Genomic DNA, 5,554 nt, shown 5'->3' with positions numbered 1-5,554 from the left:
GTTGATGTATATGAATGGTGGTTTTGGAATTCCATGTCTCTGAGTTGTTGAATTCCATATTGCTGTTCAGGCAATAGGCATCCTGTAAGCACGATTATTTTGCAGGATGAGGGTCCAGATTAAGAATATTAAGAAAAATATATCCTACAGAATACTGTCACGGGAGTATCTCTGTGGGCATCTTATCGGCTAGACTCTGGGGACTGGACGCTTTTGTGTCTCACTGTGTAATTCCGGTTATAAACCTGCAACAACTCACAGACTTAAAAAATTACTTTGTAGTTGACTTGAATTCACTGGCACTGTTTTGTGTGTGTTGAGAATACCGTTTTTTTAAGGTTGTGCTAAGGAATTATTCTGTTCAAATTTTTTGTGCTTGAAAATCATTTAAGGTGATACCATGTTCATTATTAACTGGATATTCAATTTTAGCCTGTATTTCAGACTGTATGAGTCCTCTGGTTGTTTTATTATTTATATTTTTCATGCTTTGTCTATGTGCACTTTTTATGGTGAATTTTCTTGTTTAGTGCCTTTCAACCATAGTTTCTTTTTAGCAATGGAGTAGAAATGGTTGGAAATGGAAGTTAAAAACAGAGAACTAGTTTTTATTTGGAAGAAAAAAATCATTAAAAGGACAGAATAAGTGTAAATCATGTTTAAATTCATTTCAGAGATGTAACTGATGAAGAGGTCTTGTTGGCTCTTCTGTGAAGGGGAGTTTCCCCACTGAGCCTGGAATAAAGAAATTGCAAGAATGAAGTATCATACTGTGATTTGAAGGATTCTAATCTCAGGAGAGGAAGAGACAATTCTGCTGAGGCTGCTTTCTCTGTTAGCCGCCCAGGCGCTTGGAATTTGGGCCACAGACATATTGCAGTTTTCTGTGAGGTTACTTGGCCATGTATAGCTTTTTGGTCACTACCATTTGCTGGGAAAATTGCTGCCTGTACAAAGCTGAAGAAAAAATGGCGAGTACCCCAAAATTAAGCTGATCTTCTATCTTAAGCAAAAGAAGCCTATGCATTACTAAAGACAATATTTGTTGTGCTTTGGGCCATTTTCACAGACACATGTAAAAAAGCCCAGATGATTTTTATAAGATTTTTATAAGCTGCTGCTCTAGTGAAGACTGTAACGAGCTTGGAGGTGATTAGGTTTGGGGATTTCTTTGAAGCTGATTTAGAAACTGCGATGGGACTTGCATTTTCTGACTAGAAGTCTGGTGTGGGCATTGGAAGGGGCAACTTCATACTTCTGATATGCTGAATCTGATAGAAAACCGTGGATCCTATCACACACTTTGTTAATGGCTTTCCAATGAAAGTCAAAGAAATGAAATGCACCTGAGTCACTGGAATTTAACAATAATATGATCCATCATGTGGCCCTGAAAAAGCCATTTTAGAGGATTAGAGTGTCATATTAGGCTATGTGTAGTATTTATGTGCACCTTGTAAAATTCTTCTTGGCTGGGGTGAGTAACTTTCTGATGACCAAATAAAATATCACCCTAGATTATATATTTTTCATTTTTTCTCTCACACAGATATTTATGTTATGTTCATTATTAAAGTGGAAGGTGGGGATATACAGATAATATTTGTCACTGTTGTGGAGGATTGATTTCAGCGACAGCACATGCTGGGAACTTACTGAGTGGAGTAACTTTTGTTATGGCAGTGACTCCCATTAGTAACAGCATGAGAAAATCTGATATCCGGTCATATTTTTAAGGGACATTTGTGTACTGTGGTTTGCTATGATTTGGGTCAGCTACTAAAATGTACATTTTATTTTCTGACTTTGAAAATGTGTCTTGCAACCATAACATCCTTAATGTCACCTGGTGTAACTCAGCTGGGCTCAGTGCAGCTACAGGAATTTATAGGAGGTAATGATGTGACCCAGTAAAAGAGTGGATGTGGGTAGCTTTGAACTTGTTCAAATCTAAAGTTCATCTAAATTAGTCTAGATTCACCCTCACAGGAGGAGGTAACACTTTTATCCTGTGCTAGGATTCAGTTTATTTCTGCTCTTTGCAGAAATTTTACCTCAAGGGTGAGTCTGCCTTGTAACGTGCACGTATCAGTGTCTTGTCCTCCAGTTTACTAATGTGACAGCTCATGAATCAGACTGCACTGCTCAGCACTCCATTGTGCTTCTGATAATTAATCAGATACAGCTCTAATTACTGACTTTCAGCAGAACTTAACTGTGGACATCTGTAATGTCATCTATTATTGACATATTATAGGAATATAGGCAACAGAAAAAACTTGCAGGAATTTTCTGGTGAAAAGTATAATGATTTTTCCATCAGAAAACCTTTTTTATATAGCTTAAGCGTGGCCTCCTCATTTGAAGGTATCTGCCCTTATATCTGCCCACGTATCTGTACGTATAGCCACATGATGTACCATGTTGTAGAAAGCTTTCTAAACTGCAGACAGTCACATGTAAGGTGCATTTATAAGAAGACACCTGCTTGGCCAAGGCTGTTGGTACATGTGCCCAGGGCAGAGCACAGAGATTCAGAAGCACTCACCAGAAGGAGCCATACATAGTTATTGCATGAAATGGGAACATACTGTAACTTGACTCCTTCAAACCTTATTAAGTCATCTCTTTCATCATTAAAAACAATACCTATAATGTTCCAAAGCAGCAAACCTTCACAGTCTCTGGTCAGAGCTGTAATTCTCTCGCTTCCATTATTTATGAATTTTGAGGACAGACAGCAAAGATGACAAAAGATGTGTTAACTTCTACTGATTAGAAGTACAATAAAAGGCAGTGTCTGTCATGTCAGGAGGAAAGCTGAACTAACAGGACATGTATTTATAGAGTTTACTGACTTTTCTTCATGCAAAAATCAAGCGTGGTTGTTTCTTTCTAAAACCAGAATTACATTTAAAAAATTAAGTCAATTATTATACTCTTAAAATAAACATACAAATCTTACTAACACTGCTTGATAATAGTGATGTTAACTGACTTATTCCCAAGGTTTCTGTCAAATGCTTTTAAACTAGTTGAAAGTAGGAGGCGCAGTCTTGCTGAAGAAATATCGTAGGCAATTATTAAAAATATTAATCACATCAATCAAAAAATGCTTCATAGCTCAGTTGGCATCTGTGTCTCTTGCTTTAACAAACTTTTTTCACTAACACACTGTATTTTCCTTAGAATTCTGAAATACAGTTGGTTGCTTTTTTTCTAGTGGGATGTCAGGTGCTTTGAATTTGATTTGATCCTTTGAGGTGCGCACATAGACATGGTACTGATGCAGCAAACATTTGAATAGCAGAGCAGGCTCTGCTAAAATCTTGCCGTTTTTAAGCAAGGCAGCAGCAAATCACTTCAATCATATGCAGATAGTTCAGAGGTACAGGGGGGGTGGTGGGAGAGCCTCAGTACAGATGTAACTTTTCAATGATTTTCTGCCCCTTCTCAGGAAACTGAGGATTTGAAACTGGTTTGCCAGGTAGTGAATACCTAATCAATACAAAATGTTACCATACAATTTACTATTTCTGCTTCTTGAACAAGAGTTTAGCAGTTGCAGTAAATGAAGAATTGCGGGGGTTTGTCTCTTTTAGCACTAACATCTAAAAATTACTGATTAGTACTAACGAGAGAGAGACTGTAAAAGAAAAAGATTTGTTTTTTTCCTATAACAAATTTGATTTGTTAACAATACCGCTTTATACACTCAATAAGGGAATGCTGAGAAAATGATGTGAAACAAAGTGCCTGTTCTTGGAAGTTTTGGTTGCACTCCTTCTCTGGAGCCTGTGCTTAATCAATGTCTAAATATACTGGGAAGGTACACAGTGCTGTTGGGTAGGACAGGAAAAGTCTTAAAATTGCATGTGCATAACAATGCATTGTTCCTTGTAACGCATGTAGTATGTTTATTAAAATAGGGGCAATACCAGTACTGGAATTGCTTCAAAATAAATACTGCCTGTTTATATCTAGATTTTTCTCTTCGTTTCAGTTCATGGGTAGGTAGAACATTTTGATGCAAGAGTGATTGTAACTACAAAAGTGATTCCTTTTATAGAATTAATCACCCTCAAAGGATTCTTGATAATTTAATGATTATGGAGCACTTGCATGTATGTAGCTTATACATAAAAGCAGTAGTTTGTTACATATATAATAGGGAGAATTATGGAGAAGATGACATGAAGAAGGTATCTACAGGTCCAGTCACTTCAGCTGAGGTATGTGTGAAGCCAGGTCCAGCCTCTGAAATAGTTGAATGTTAGTTCTGATTTCACAGTTACGGAAGTGGAAGCACAGAGATAAGGACCTGAATTCTGGAAGGGCTGAATAATTGCCTTTTCTGCTGATTGATAACATCATTATATTGCAGCACTCCTAAAAGTTGGGTACCAAGGAAATCCCAGAGACAAAGTTTGCTTTCTTGGTTGCAGCCCTCTTTTAGATGTCATGCTCTGTCCTTTCTTCCCTTCCCAATCTATATGCGTTGTGCATTTTTAATTCTCCTTTCCTGTTGGAGATCAAGATATGTGTTTGACTTAATTGGAATTTCTTTTTACAGCCTTGCAACAAGACTGGATTAACAGTTGAATTATCCATGTGCAACTTCTTCAGAAGTACTTCATATTTTAGCTAGACTTGGGAGCAGCAACAGGAGGAAATACTTCTGTGTTTTCTGGGGCGCCATTAATGGAATATGCATTGTGTAGAGACAATTGCTAGGGAACAAATTAATCACAGATTATTTATTTAACAAAGTACAATATTGATGTTACACTGGGTGACTTTTTGCAAACATAGCAACTAATAGGTGCAAATTGGTATTAGCATATTTAAACTGATGCAGAAACTACTGTTTTCTTGGTCTGTAGGCCATCTGGCAAGAGAGACAACTTACTGAAGTATTCAGGACTGGCTTAATGGCTTATTTTTATGGAACACAAGAAATAGAAATGTATTCCCCTGGCACAACATGCATACTCAGTAAATGCCTGATAACAGCACTATCACCTACTTGTTTGTAGTGTGTATTCAGTTGGTGAAACTAGTTAAGGACAGTCTGCTTCATGTGTGTAGGTAAAATGCATGTGACTTTGAACTGAATGTTTGTAGAAGCCTGTAATTGTAGCAACACTGGGATGCTGTAGCACTTAAGAGTGACTGCCACTGCGTCACATAAGGTCAAGAAGCTTTCTCCTCTGTTTAAAGTTCTGTGTTTAAAGTTTTCTCCTCTGTTTGATTTCTCAAGAGAGCTTAGCTGAAAAATCAGTTAACTCTCTTTTTTTCTGTTATTTTGGGTGGTGTTCTAATGATTTTAAGCCCTTAATTAATAACAGCTGAGATAGCGGCTGAATCAGAAAGCTTTGTTTGAAATCTTAAAAGTTGTACTATACCTGTTGACTAAGTTTAGGATACACTATATAGGGGATAGTAAGAATAAAAACGCTGCTGTTTTGATTTTTATTTACATATATATATTTTATATATATGCTGGGGGGTATATATGTATAAAAACATCTTTTGAAATGCCTCTTTGCTACAT

Source organism: Aptenodytes patagonicus, chromosome 6 (assembly GCF_965638725.1).
Source record: "Aptenodytes patagonicus chromosome 6, bAptPat1.pri.cur, whole genome shotgun sequence".
NCBI classification, from domain to species: domain Eukaryota; kingdom Metazoa; phylum Chordata; class Aves; order Sphenisciformes; family Spheniscidae; genus Aptenodytes; species Aptenodytes patagonicus.
This window is presented reverse-complemented; position numbering follows the sequence as displayed.